General features: G+C 32.8%; 1 pseudogene; it reads left to right on the top strand.

The window, feature by feature from the left end:
• The first annotated feature begins 999 nt into the window (after positions 1–999).
• On the top strand, positions 1,000–3,773 carry LOC149557907 (phragmoplastin interacting protein 1-like; annotated as a pseudogene).
• Positions 3,774–15,224: the final 11,451 nt, after the last annotated feature.

Below are 15,224 nucleotides of genomic sequence, written 5' to 3'. Positions count from 1 at the left end.
TCACTAGCAACAGATGAAGAAGAGTTTTGACAAGAAGGCAAGGGCCAAAATCTTCAGAGAGGGAGATTTAGTTCTCAAGTGGGACTTAGACAGAGCAAAACTAAGAAGGCACTCCAAATTTGAACCATTATGGAGTGGCCCTTATTTGATCTCTAGTTGCAAACAGCCAAATGCATTCCAACTGAGCAGACCTAACGGTGAAACTCTGCCCATTCCAGTCAATGGGATCCATTTGAAGCCCTATTTCTGAAAGGATTGTGAATCTATGTACATAGTTAATCTAGTTTCCTTCTATCTGTTCCTGTTTTTCAATAAGTGCGCGTGCACAGGGTTTCTCTTTTGAATCGCCAATTTCCAAAGTTTTGACAGCCTCAGGTCGCGGAGGAGGTTCTGTTCTTTGTTTCTAGTCACAAAAATAGAGCTAGAGCTTCAAGGTCTTCAATGTTTTGGTTTCCTCTCAAGTGGGTTAGGGTTTCTTGTAGCTCTCAGTTTTGTGCCTTCTAGGTCCTTTTCTCGACCCTGTAGCCCAATGGAGTTTTCTGTAGGCACTGGTCTTATGCATTGAGTAGGCTCATGCCCCCTATGAGTCGCCAGAAATGTTATCATTCATTCACCTGCCAAAGTTTCTCTTTCGTTAGATTTCAGAAGGATCGACAGTCGGTGCGATCTCGTCATTGAAAGTTGCATGGGAGATAGTATCAACGATATCGCACCTAATTGACACGTGTCTGGTGGGTTCAGCGTTTGGCGGGTCAGAAAGTTCCTTGACGTCAGTGGTCACCATGTTGCTATTGCATATCGGCCAAAAATTTCAGATGGCGACATAGCGCCTGGCGAAAATACTCTCGGCGGTGGGCAACGGGTTTTCACGGGCTGGAAGTTCCAAAGAACGGCAAGGCACCATGGCACCAACAAAAAACCAATGCATTTTCCGATGGTGACATAGCGCCCAAATGGAAAGTTCATCACAGTGAAGAATGACCAGACAGGTGGGTCGTGATGGTACTTCGCATGTATAGTTTGTCAGCCCGACGTCACGACGATAAATCAAAAGTAGCTGCGTGTAACCAGGCCGAAGTCTCTATCAGCATGGCTAACACAATCAAGGTTTATGATCTCCATCGTCGAATCGTCTTAGATCGACGGTAAGTGCCATCGTGCTATGGTGGAGTTGCACGAGAGTTATGACAGCGACATCGCGCCCTGGTGACACGTGTTAGGTGGGGCCGTATCGTAAGGCGATGCCAGGTGTATTGACATGGAGGATGGAAACACGAGGTATGACGAGTCTTCATGATCATTAGATTTGGTTGCATCGACGGTCAGCGCCATCTCGCTATGGCAGATATGCATGGGTTTTAACATGGCGACATAGCGCCCGTGCACCACGTGTCTTGGCAGGGCCGCATTTCATGCCGCCAGATGCAGTTAGAGTTGGATGACTGAAAAAACAACGAACAGACGCCATGTATCAGTGGGCCCAATGAATCATGAGAGAAGGAGGGTCGCAGAAAGGAGAGTCTACAACCATCAGATTGGAAAGAGATCAGCGGCGGGCGCTATCTCGCCATGGAGGAACTGCGCGGATTTTACAATGGCGAGTTAGCGCTTGGAGGACACGTGTCCTCGCGGGTCCAGTTTTTGACTTGGCAGTTAGCAAGCGGTTGCGGTTAGATGATCGCCAAGGTGGTACAGTCAAGTTGAAACCTTTAGGCGCTATGGTGCTATCGAGACCTTTGAAGACTTTTCCGATAGCGACATAGCGCCCAGTCGCATGGAAAGGGTGGTAATGCCCAGTCAGATGTAAAGAGACTTCTAGGGTGGTGAGATTGAAGGTCTGATTGGTCTGCATGGCCCAGTTGGCTCGTCGAGCCTGTTGACTGATTGATTCGATGGATGCACGAATCATGAATGATGGAAAATCAGAAGTTTTGCCACAAATCCAATGGTATGATTGATTACCACCAACTTGGAATGAATGCTAAGCACAGAATGACACTCCATCCATCCGGTCGATCCATCTACCATGTCAGGGAATGTTGCGGTGTCGTTTTTGTCTTCTCCAGGCTCTTTCTCAGAAAGATATGAGATTTCTTGGTATGCAAGCTAGGATTCAATCAGATCTCCGATTGGATTCTCAGAGTGGAAGTTAATGCCAGTAGGTGAGAAGTGAATGTAATGTAGAAATCTTCAGTTATGCCTGAGCTATAAAGGCAATTTTGTGATCTATTCTTGGGGTCGACTCTTCCTGGTTTTCTCTGCTACTGCTTGCAGACTTGTAGTGTAGAATCCCCGTGTCTCTGAGCTACATAGTATCCTGTGTCATTCTCTTTAGTGGTCAATGTGTATGTGCTTCTTTTTCCTCTCTTTGATGGATTATTGAGATTAGTGGTCCACATACTATATCTATCTTTGGCCTATTGGATAATATACAAGTGAAATCTCCTTTTCTTGGTGTCATTTAGTTGGTTTTCTGATCTGTATGTGACTATTGATCGATATAATTCTGGAGATGTATGACTTTTGTATATTACCCTAGTTTTGTAGTGCATATATGGGCAGGAATGAGTCTGAACACTCTGTTTTGGTGCATCACCGCCTTAGATTAGACTAGGTAGATTTTCTTTAACGCTCTCTTTCTCCCTTTCCCTTCTGAGAATAGATAGGTGCGCCCTGACAGTAAGAGGAAGCCGGCCTTCTCCAGAGACTCAACCTCGTAGTTCAAGTCCCACAGCTTGGAGGTTGTTTCCATGTTTCACTAGGTTGTTCTCGTGCTTAGGCCTTGGACAAGGGTGCAAACCTAAGTGACAACACAAATCTAGATCAAGCTATACACTGATGCTTGAGAAAGGCAATTTGTTTCATGAAGCATTTCTTAGAATTACAAGAAATAGTGAAGAGACCTTGTGCAAGGAAGCAATTAAAAGAATGAATCTTAGCCATCTTGTGGATTCATGTAAGTTGGTTTCTGCGAAGATAGCACCTGGAGCTATTTATCAAGTGGCAAGCACTGGCAGCGATTCAAGAACATAGCAGAAAAATGATGATTGAAATTAAAAGTCACGCATTATTTAAACTCTTGATAGCTCTCAATGAGTGTACTGAGTGGGAACAAGTTTTTTATACTCAATTCTCTTTCAAAGTAAAAGGCAATCAATGCTCATGATGCCAAAAACATAGTTGGACACTTCAAATAGTTTGACTGTGTTATAGATCCCAATGACCATTTCTTCTTTCCTATAACTAGTTAGTTAGCAGCAACACATAGAGCATCTAGCAATGAAAATTGAAGCTGCTGCAAAATAGGCTTTGGCACTTGATGGATTAGACATGGGTGGATGATTTTTGAAAATACAGTAGTACAAAACTGTCAAGAGTTATAAGAATGATAAGCATACTGGCTTTGAGCCAACTAAAGTAGATGATTCAAATAGAGCTTACATTGGAAATTTGTCTTCGGATATAATAGAAGATGATGTAAAAAAATCCTTTCAAGGATTGTGAAATATTTACTATACAATTTGGAATGGACAAGACAATAGGGGAATTCAAAGGATATGGTCATGTTGATTTTTGTGATGATGTATCCTTAGCAATGGCCTTGAAACTTGATCAAGAGGTGGTTTGTGGAAGACCCATTAGAATTTCTTATGTTGTACCAAAAAGAGATAAAAAAATCTCATGGTAATGCTAAGTCCACTTCAAGGAAGAAAAAGAGACAAACATGCCATAATTGTCATGAACCGAGCTATATTTCTTCCTCCTTCCCATAGAAGCGGTCCACTAAAGGCATAGATGCAAATGGAGATAGTTGAAAAGCTTAATAACTTATTTCTTTGTAGAACAAAGTATAAATTTGATGATCGAGTGCAGTTAATGCATATTGGGCTATTTTTGGAGTACTGTCATAAAATTGCAAAGAAATATGAAGGACTGAAATATAATGAGACCATTGTTGATGATTGTTGCATGTAACTTGTTTCCAATCCTTGTGCATGGTTGATTATTTGACTAGATTCCTTTGGTGTGGATAGTTGGTAGCCGTGGGGATGGCTAGAAGCATAGCAAAGGATGCAACTAGTGTAGCTATTAAAGTTGGCAAATTGAAATCATCAAATAGCTATTTGACAACTCATCTTCATGTTATTGGAGGAGATAATTGGGACCCGACATCATTTACCAAACTTGCACAACATCCATCTTATTGAGCAAGGTCAGATGAAGGGACAAGGTCATATTAGTCCCTCTTTGTTGTAATTTCATAGTCGCTGGTCATAGGCTTTTCAAATTCTAGAATTCAAAAGACTTCACATTCTTATGAAGGTCATATACTGTAACCTTTATAAAAACTAAAAAAAAAAGGGGAAACAAAAGGGGGGGTTCGGCCTTTTCTAGATACAATCAGAGAGCTGGAGTAGGAGGGGGGAAGAATCATTAATGTATCAGACTTAATATTGCAGAGCCAATAAAGAGGATTTTATGTCAATGGTTCTCTATTTCATTTAATTAGTCATTGCTTCTATGTGTCTTTCTTTTTTTGAATTATATAAGGAGAGAAAAGATGTTTTATTCTTTTGTCATGAGAATATGAATTGACCACAATAAGAAGTGCTTTGGGGTATTCAGAGAAAGATTCATTAGAAGTCTTTAATCATCTCATTAATTTTTCTGTTAATGTTTGTTGTAGGTTAATTAAATGCTGAGTATATGGATTCATAAGAATTGTGAGTTCTATTGCTTGGTTTATAGATTAGAAAGTTTTTCTTGCCTGGATTAAGTCTTGTTTAGACTTAATTTGGTTTGCCTCTTTTCCTCTCAAGTTAAAAGCATACCCCGTGTTAGTTTAGAGAGAAACATAATTCCTTGAACATTATTCACATAGGGAGTTGAACCTTAATTTAGAGGGAAACTAGTTATTCTCATAAACAGTTTCCCAACTATTGTGTAAAGTTGTTCTTCATTACAAATTGGGAAAATTAAAAGGAGAATCAGAAGAAGAAGAATTTTTTTACCAACAATATATTAACCAATTAATCTTCTAGTCACTCAACTAGATTCCATCTCTGGTAGGAGATAAAATCCAAACAACAATACTCAATTTCCAAAATGCTATCTAAAAATTTTCTTCACTAAAATCTGCATAACTCTACCCAATCTTTGTCTTTCTATACATTCTTAACCATAGTATCTAGATATAATCTAGAACATAATCCCAAGTGCACATAGGCTTATCTTCAATCCTTGGGTTGCACGAAGCCAATCTCTCATTCAACCAATCTTTATAGAATGAACATTATGTTTACATCAATGAAAAAATCTGTCATGCATGCAAGACATAAGATCTAAATCAAATCACCAACAATGATAGGATACTCCCCCATAGGATTACCATTAGAATTCATGATAAAAATTTCCCCGTTTTGCATTTATAGCAACATAGATGAAAACCATCTAATTTCCAAGAATACCAAATATACTTCTTCCTCATCTACCTTTGGTCCCCCATTCATGTTGTTCATGAATGTAATCCTATATCTTAGTCTCAAATAGGTTATAAAGAGTTTTTCATGTTCAAATCATAACCATATAGTATCCAGTATGCATAAGGAAGGTGTTAATCACCCCCATACATCAACATCTTTCTATAAATCATCTTCATCTATCAAACCCATATCTCAGAAAAATACACCTCTCCCCCTGAAAGATAATGATACTACTCTCTCCTCAAATATACACATCAAAGTATATTTTTAATATATAAATCATCTCTCCCCCATTGACATCAAAGAAAAATGTATCATTATGTTGATACTAATACCAAGAGTCTTAATGACTTAGCTCAAGCACATATACTCTTGCATGGATGAAACATAAAGCATCTTGTCTAAATAAAGAAATTGTTCTTTTCTACCATCTAAGTTGATGCAATCTCTGCATCATCTTATCTGAAGTATGTTGGGGCATAACCCCAAGCATACCTCGCAAATACTTAAATGTGTCCTTCGCCAAAGGTTTCATAAATATATCTTCTATCTGCACCTCTATGCTTACATATTCCAAGATTATCTTTTCTACAACCTTCTCTCTCAAAAAGTGACACTTAATAGATATATGCTTTGTATTTGAATGTAATACTATATTTTTTGACATACTTACAACACTTGTGTTGTCACAATGTAGGATAACTGATTTAATAAACTCTATCCCAATGTATTTCAACATTTTTTTAATCCCAATAACATGATTACAATTGTGTGTTGCTTCTACATACTCTTCTTCTATCATAAACTATAAATACAATCTTATTTCTTTCATAGCCAAGAAACTAATATTCCTCCCAAGAAAAATGCTCCACCAGTAGTCCTTTTTTTCATTTACACTTCTTGCCCAATACACATCAATGTATACACAAAAAATGAAGTGTGACCTATCATACCATAATCCATAATCAAGCACTCCATTCAAATATCTAAAAATTCCTTTTACTACTACATAAATTGTCTCTTTAGAATTTTCCTAAAATATTTCCACATAACTACATTAGCCATATCAAGTCTAGTGTATGTCAAATGCTACAATCTACCAATCATAGATCTATACTTTTTCTATTCAACAAAAGGATATTTTTCTTTGCTAGATAGCTTACATATAGTTTCCACAAGTGCTCCAATAGGTTTACAACTTTCCAATTCAAATATTTTCAACAAATCTTTAAGATAATTCATTTGTGATATTAATATGTCATTATTGTTCTAAAGAATTTGCAATCCAAAGAAGAATTTCATCTCTCTGATCATGTTCATCTCAAATTAGTGTTTCATTTCTTATGAAAATGACTCACTTGCTTGATCATTTCCTCTAAAAATTATGTCATACATAAATACTTCAACAATTAGTAGGCCATTGTCATTCTTTCTCAAATAAAAATTACTATCAACATCACCTTTCACAAATCCCAAACTTGTCAAATACTCATCCAATCTTGCATACCAAGATCCATGTTCTTGTTTCAGTCCATATAGTTCCTTTTTCAATTTGCAAATCATATCATCTTTATTTTTCAAAGGAAGACCATGATCAAGTTTTTTAATGTACACCTCTTCTTCTAGTTCACCATTTAGAAAAATTGATTTGGCATCCATTTGATAAACTTTGAAGTTCTTTTTAGCTACATATGCAAAAAACATTCTTATGGGATCTAATATAGAAACATGTACAAAAGTTTCTTTGGAATCAATTCCTTCTTGAGCTGTGAATAACCTTTACATACTAATTTTTCTTTGTTTCTTACAACTTCACCTCATTCATTCATCTCATTTTTGAATACCTATTTAGTTCCAATAACATTGATATCTTTAGGTCTTGGAATCAATTCCAATTCTTCTTCTTTTCAATATGCTTTAAGGATATGTGCAGGATCATGGTCAACCAAACCATGCCCTTAAGTGGCAATGAAAATTGACAAATCAGGGTTATGTCAACTTGACATGCAACTTTAAACTTATTATGAACTTTCAACCAAAAAGTTTTCTGAAAAGAATTTGTAGGAAATTAAATTTAGTTTCTGAACTACTAGGTCTTATTTGAAGAAAGAAAAATTGATTGGTCAAAATCTTGAATTTAATGCATTAGTACAAAAATAAGTAGGCATTTGTCTAACCAAATTAGTCAAAATTAAATGGTTATATTTTTTAATAAGATTTTAGATAAAAGAAGTAGACTCATGCCTAGATGTGACACATGTTTTAGGGTATTTTTATTCTGAATAAATAATTAATTATGAATTTTCTACTATAGTATTTTAAGAATTAAAAAACTCCTATGTCAGACCAACATATAAACTAATTCAAAACTTTACACAATTTAATTTTTATTTTATTTTTCCTTATAGTAGAAGAAGTATATAATGTGATGCATCTTTTGGATTTCAACACTTTTATACCATTTGAAAGTTATTTTTGTTTTTAGTCAGTGTGTCAATCAACACTTTATGCATAAATCCATTAGAAAATGAATAATAATTACTTATTGAACTCTTAATTTGATAGACATTACATTTATAGAATGATAAGAACATTCTTAAGAAACCCTTTTCATTTCATCAAATTTGGGTGAAAAAAAAAGTCATCAGACACATGTTTGAAGTAAAAAATACACAAGAATAGACCAAAAACATGTATTTGGGATATTTTTTAAAGTTTACCATTTAGGTTGGTATCCAAAGAAATAGTAGGCCTTATAAAGGTATTAATATTCTGGTTTGGTATTAGGATGGATTGGAAAAAATTCAGAATAGATTTTGAAATACTTTGAGGCATTTCAAAACTGCATATTTTTTAGATTGCCACTTTTTGGCACACCATGATCTTGCACATACCCTTAATTTTTCTTTCATATCTTTTATCCAATAATCATCTTTACAAGCTTCATACATACTCTTAGAGCTTTCAACTTGAGAAATTAAGCATAGTTCTTCATGTACCTTGTTCCTTGTCATAACTCCTTTGTCTTTTCTTCCAATGATCTATCTAATGGGGTGATTATTTTCCACAATCCTATTAAGTGTCACTACCTCAACCCTAATTTCTTCTCTAGATTCATATATATGTTCTTCTCTTTATTCTTCTCTTTTTATTTCAGTCTACAAATTAGTGTCAATTTCATAAAATAATTCCTCATCAATATTCTTCCTATTTGTTCTTGGATTAGTCTCTTCATCGAAATTATAATCAAGTATCCTTTCCTAAATTCTAGACTTTAAATCAACTCTAACACTAGCACTCTTAATAATAGTCTTCAATATTTGGTTAAAACATCTATATTCTTTTATTTTTAGTGAATAACCAAGAAACATACCTTCATCACTTCTAGAATCAAACTTTCTAATGTCATCATCTCTCTTAATATAGCATTTACTTCCAAAGATTCTAAAGTACTTCATAGTAGGTGCATGTCCAAACCAAAGTTTATATGGGGTCCTAACAGTGATTTTTTTGATCTACACTTTATTCATAGTATGTATTGATTTATTTATTTCTTCTCTCCAAAATATATGTGACATGTTATTTTCCAACATCATTAGTCTTGATGCCTCAATCACAGATTTGTTTCATCTTTCTTCTATCTAATCCTACTCAAGTTTCTTAGGGGTTGAAAGTTGTCTCTTTATACCACTATCTTCTCAAAAAAATTTAAACTCATTTGAAATAAATTCTCATCCTCTATTAGATCTCAAACATCTAATATTCATCCCAAATTCATTCTCAACTCTACTCTTAAATATCTTGAATTTCTCAAAAGCTTCAAATTTTTCTCCAAGATATGTAACCCACGTCATTCTAGTGAAATCATAAAATACCTTTCACCATAGAATTCTTTATTCTTTGTAGGACCACTCAAATCTTTGTGCACAATCTCCAATTTTATTGAAGTAGTATACTTTATGCTCAAAAAAGAACTTTTCTTCTATTTCTCCATCACACATTCTTTACACATCATGTTAGTAGGTCTAAAAATCTTAGGAAAATCTCTAACAAAAAATTTAGTACTAACATTCACAATGTTGTGAAAGTTGATATGACAAAATCTCTTACACCATAGCCAACTATCATCTACCTTAGCAATTGAACATGAAATTTTAGTAGGATTCAACTAAAATACATTACCTCTTGTTCTTGTACCAGTACCATTCAATGTGTTATTCTTATCTTTGATAATGCAAGTTTTCTTTGTGAACAAAATTGATATCCCTTATCAACAAGTTGTCTAATGCTCAAAAGATTATGTTTCAAATCACCCAAAAAGTAAACATCATCAATGCTAGTATTTCCATCAAGTGTAATAGATCCTTTCCCTTTTATGTGATATGTTGCATTATTTCCAACTCTAAATACTCCACCATCATAACTATTGAATTCAAAAAAATTGATCATATCTTGTGTCATATAATGGGAAAACCCACTATCTATAATCCAATTAGATTTATTATTTTCAACTTTTCATACTATTTTATTTTTCTCCTTTTTTTCTTCTTTTAGGGTTCTCTTTTTTAATAGCAAAAAATCCAATTTCATCATCTTCCTCATTACCACTTTCAATCAAGAAGTCTACCATTTTGAAATCAAATTCACCATCCTCATTAACATAAAATTAATCCTTAGGTAATCTTGACTTGTAAAGATTTCTAAGCTTAAACTTCTTTACTCTCTAAGGACATTTAGAAGAATAATGACTAAGTTTATTACATGTCAAGCACTTGAAAAAATTGTTACCTTTAGGTTCTCTCTTCATAAGTAGGGCAAGTCCTTCCTCAATCTTCTTGTCCTCTTAATATTTTGTTTGACTTGTACTAGCATAATCTCCGCTTGAACTAGTGCTTCTTGTCAACATAGGCCCATTTCTTAGTGTGTTGAAAGCAATATCCACTCTAGGAAATTCACTAATCTTGACTTGTATGAATTTCTAGGCTTAAACTTATTTACTCTCTATGGACATTTAGAAGAATAATGACCAAGTTCATTACATGTCCAACACTTAAAAAAATTGTTACCTTTAGGTTCTCTCTTTGAATAAGCAAGGAAAGTCCTTCCTCAATCTTCTTGTCCTCTTAATATTTTTCTTTGCTTCTACTAGCATAATCTCCACTTTTACTAGTTCTTCTTGTCAACATAGGCTCATCTCTTAGTGCTTTGAAAGAAATATTTGCTCTAGGAAATTCACCACTTTGTTTCATCATGTAATGTGCCCACTATTAGGGTTAGTTTGAGACAAGTAATTCTTGCAAAATAATGGTTAGAATCACAAAAATAATAAAACTAACTATATTACTCTACCCACTAATTTAACCCTAATCTTAAGGATGTCTCCAAGTCAGGATTCCTAGCTCATAGCTACTCCACCGTCTTCTTGGGAGCGTACTCCTTAAGATTCTTCTTGGATAGGCATCCTCTATCTAAGGCTACTCATGCATGCATATGTTGACAACTTCAAAATATTCTGGTATGTCGATTATCGGCCATGGAAAACTATGGAGATCTTAAATATCTTGCATGCTCCATGCTACGATATCGACATTTGGCCATGGCAAACAATGAAGATCTTAAATATCTCACATGCTCCATGATATGAGTATCAACTCTTGACCATCGCGAACAATGGAGATCTTAAATATCTCACATGCTCCATGCTTCGAGTTTCATTAGTATCCATGGTATTTACCTCATAGGTTAACACAATATTATTCACAAGTATGATTCATTAATATAAATAAACACATAAACATAATTAAACAAATATAATCCATAAACATACCTTTCTTACCCTTTTCTTTTCCAAGAGTTACAACCTTTCATAATACAAATCCTTTGAAAATTCACAACACTTCATAGTTATAATCCTTTTGAAAAGTCACAACACTTCATAACTAAAATCCTTTGGAAAAATCCCAATACTTTATAATCACAATATTTTGAAGAGTCACAACTATTCATAATTATGACCCTTTCGAAGGTTCACATCCTTTCAATATCATTCACACCTTTTCAAAAAGTCACTTCCTTATTTTCCTCATGATATTAGTTTCCTCTTCCATTTTTCCTTTTTGAACTCCTCTCTTCTCATTTTCCTTTCTTTTCCTCTCTAAAATAAACTCTACTCCCTTTTATATCTTAATTTTAAGGAGTCAAGTCTATTTGTTAAATCTCTCTCAAGACTTTTCATTAGATTTAGTTAATTTATATTATTCTATGCAATTATTTATTTTCTTACTTATTTGTGTTTATTATAATTTATTATGAAATTCTATTTAGAAAGTTTACATGCTTTCTACAATATTGTCTCTTGTATTTAATTTTATTTCTTTATTTACTTTTTGAAAAATTATTATTTTTTAATTATTTAAAATATCATACTAAATATTATTTCATTAATAATATAGATTAAATAATAATTATTTCCTAATTTTATAAATATAACTTTATTATCATTATTTATTTAATAACATTTTATTATCTAATTATTATTATAATTCTATCTTAAAATGGGGATATGATAGTCCACCTTTTCTCAAATTGCTTGTCCTCAAGCAATTATATAACTTCTTCTATTGAGTTGAAATTTATATTTCTTTTAGTTCGAATTCTTAAGTTGCTATCATGGATATTTTTGAATCATTTCTAATAGTCATTAAATTTCTACATTAGTCTTTCATATAAATTATTTTTCTAAATCCCCTTTAACCCTACAGAATGGCAAGATCATGTTCTAATACCACTATAATGTGCCCACAATTAGGGTTATTTTGAGACAAGTAATTCCTACAAAATAATGGTTAGAATCACAAAAATAAAATAACTAGCTATATTACTCTACCCACTAATTTAACCCCAATCTTAAAGATGTCTCCAAGTTGGGCTTCCTAGCTCATAGCTACTCTACCATCTTCCTCAGAGCACACCCCTTAATATTCTTCTTGGATGGGCATCATCTATCCAAGGCTACTCAAGTATACATATGTTGACAACTTTAGAATATTCTGGTATGTCAATTATCGACCATGGAAAACTATGGAGATCTTAAATATCTAGCATACTCCATGCTACAATATTGACACTTGGCCATAGCAAAAAATGGAGATCTTAAATATCTCGCATGCTCCATGATACAAGTATTAACTCTCGATTATGGCAGACAATGGAGATCTTAAATATCTCACATGCTCCATGCTTCAAGTTTCATTAGTATCCATGTGGTAAAAGCATAGATCTGTGTCACCATTTGTGATACAAAAACTTGTTTTGGTCAAATCTCATTTCTCTATCAAAACTCAATTTTAAAAATAAAAATAAAAATACCCTTTTATAGATTTCAGATTCAATATCATCATTATATAAATTTTTGAGTGTTTTGATTAGTTATAATATGTTATAATCTAAAAATATTATAAGTCAATATTTCAACATTTCAGAAGATGCTCTCTCAAAAAATGAAAAAAATAGTAAATCATATCAAAAAAATAAAAAAAATATATTTATCACTAGAGGAGAGAATCGTCTTCATGAATATGTAATTTTTTTTCAAGAAGGTATAGATTTGATAGGGAAGTTTTGACAAGAGGAAAAAACTGTTGGATTCTGACAAGGTCGAACTTGAGTACTTATAACAAAGAAAATATACATCAAAAATAATTATTTCTTTTTTTGTGCACTAGCTATACATGTCATCTATAAATTATTTTCAAATCATAACAAAAAAAGATGATTTGCACATACTTGTTTGATGGGAACTACATCCTATATTTTTTACAGTTAAAAAAGGGACTTCAAAATAAAATAAAATGAATAAATTCTTAGTAAAAAAAAATAATAAAAAATATAGGCATAAAATTCATACAATTCTACACATTTCATCAGTTTACATCATCTTCATATTTTAAACGCAAATACCATTTTTTTGTCATTAATGTTGAACTGTCACATTCTGATATCACTTTTCTTTATAAAAGGTGACACAGGTTTGTGCTTTTACCTGTATGGTATTAACCTCATAGGTTAATACAATATTATCCACAAGTATGATTCATTAATACAAATAAACACATAAACATAATTAAACAAATATAATCCATAAACATACCTTTCTTACCTTCTTCTTTTCCAAGAGTCACAACCTTTCATAATACAAATCCTTTGAAAAGTCACAACACTTCATAGTTATAATTTTTTTGAAAATTCACAACACTTCATAACTAAAATCCTTAGGAAAAATCTCAATAATTTATAATCACAATATTTTTGAAGAGTCACAACTATTCATAATTATGACCCTTTTGAAGGTTCACATCCTTTCAATATCATTCATAACTTTTCAAAAAGTCACTTCCTTATATTCCTCATGATATTACTTTCCTAGTCTTTTATTTTTCCTTTTTGAACTCCTCTCTTCTCCTCTTCCTTTCTTTTCCTCTCTAAAATAAACTCGCCTCCCTTTTATATCTTAATTTTAAGGAGTTGTGTCTATTTGTTAAATCTCTCTTGACTTTTTATTAGATTTAGCTAATTTATGTTATTCTATGTTATATTATTTATTTACTTACTTATTTGTGTTCATTATTATTTATTATGAAATTCTACTTAGAAAGTTAACATACTTTCTACAATATTGTCTCTTGTATTTAATTTTATTTCTTTATTTACTTTTTAAAAATTTATTTATTTTTTAATTATTTAAAATATCATACTAAATATTATTTCATTAATAATATAGATTAAATAATTATTATTTCGTAATTTTATAAATATAACTTTATTATCATTATTTATTTAATATAATTTTATTATCTAATTATTATTAAAATTCTATCTTAAAATAGGGATATGACACATCCACATCTCAGATGTCCACAATCTCACAAGAAGAGTCTCTCTTGTGAAGTATATTCAATCATATATGTTGTCTTCTTATAAGAAGGTTTGAAGGTTTTCATTATTTTCTAGACAGCTTCATCTTCAGACTTCTCTCCTCCACAATTCTTTATTCCTATGACAATCTCTAATATCCTAGAAAAGTATCCTCTTACAGTTTCATCTTCCAACATCTTAGCATCTTGAAATAAGAATATCCAAGTCTATAGTATAGCCTTCTTAACATGTTTATCACCTTCAAATGTTACTTCCAAATCATTCCAAATATCATAAGAAAGTCTAAAATATTTTACCTCTCCATATTTAGCTTTAGGAAGAGTTGATAACAATGCTTCTCTAGAAAGCATATTTTGCATGAATACATGTTTCTATGTTTCCTCGCATCCTTCAAGTTTGTCTTTCTTATTCCCATATATTATCATATTTCCAATTTGTGTCAAAAAATAAAGTGACAAAGGGAATAGTAACCAAGTTACTATATTGACCAAGTGATGGAGGAAATGAACGAGTTTAATAGTTATACCTGAGCTTAGTACTTGAGAAGAAGACATAACCAAGTCAAAAGATATAACCCAACCAAAAAAAGTATATGGAGCAAAGAGATTACCAAGCTATATAGGTATGACCAAATAGTGTATTCATTTAGTGACATCATGAAGAACATAGTATTTCCAAGTAACACAAAAGATACATCAAAGATTTATTTGTCACAAAATCTTATGAGACAAAATCATACTAAGTGGAAAAATGGTTTACATGGTTTGAGGCAAATATTTGCAAATATTTCTTCCAGAATGTGAATTG

The sequence above is a fragment of the Cupressus sempervirens genome, chromosome 5 (assembly GCF_028749045.1).
Source record: "Cupressus sempervirens isolate cs-2001-9-10 chromosome 5, ASM2874904v1, whole genome shotgun sequence".
Taxonomy (NCBI): Eukaryota; Viridiplantae; Streptophyta; class Pinopsida; order Cupressales; family Cupressaceae; genus Cupressus; species Cupressus sempervirens.
This window is presented reverse-complemented; position numbering and strand designations above follow the sequence as displayed.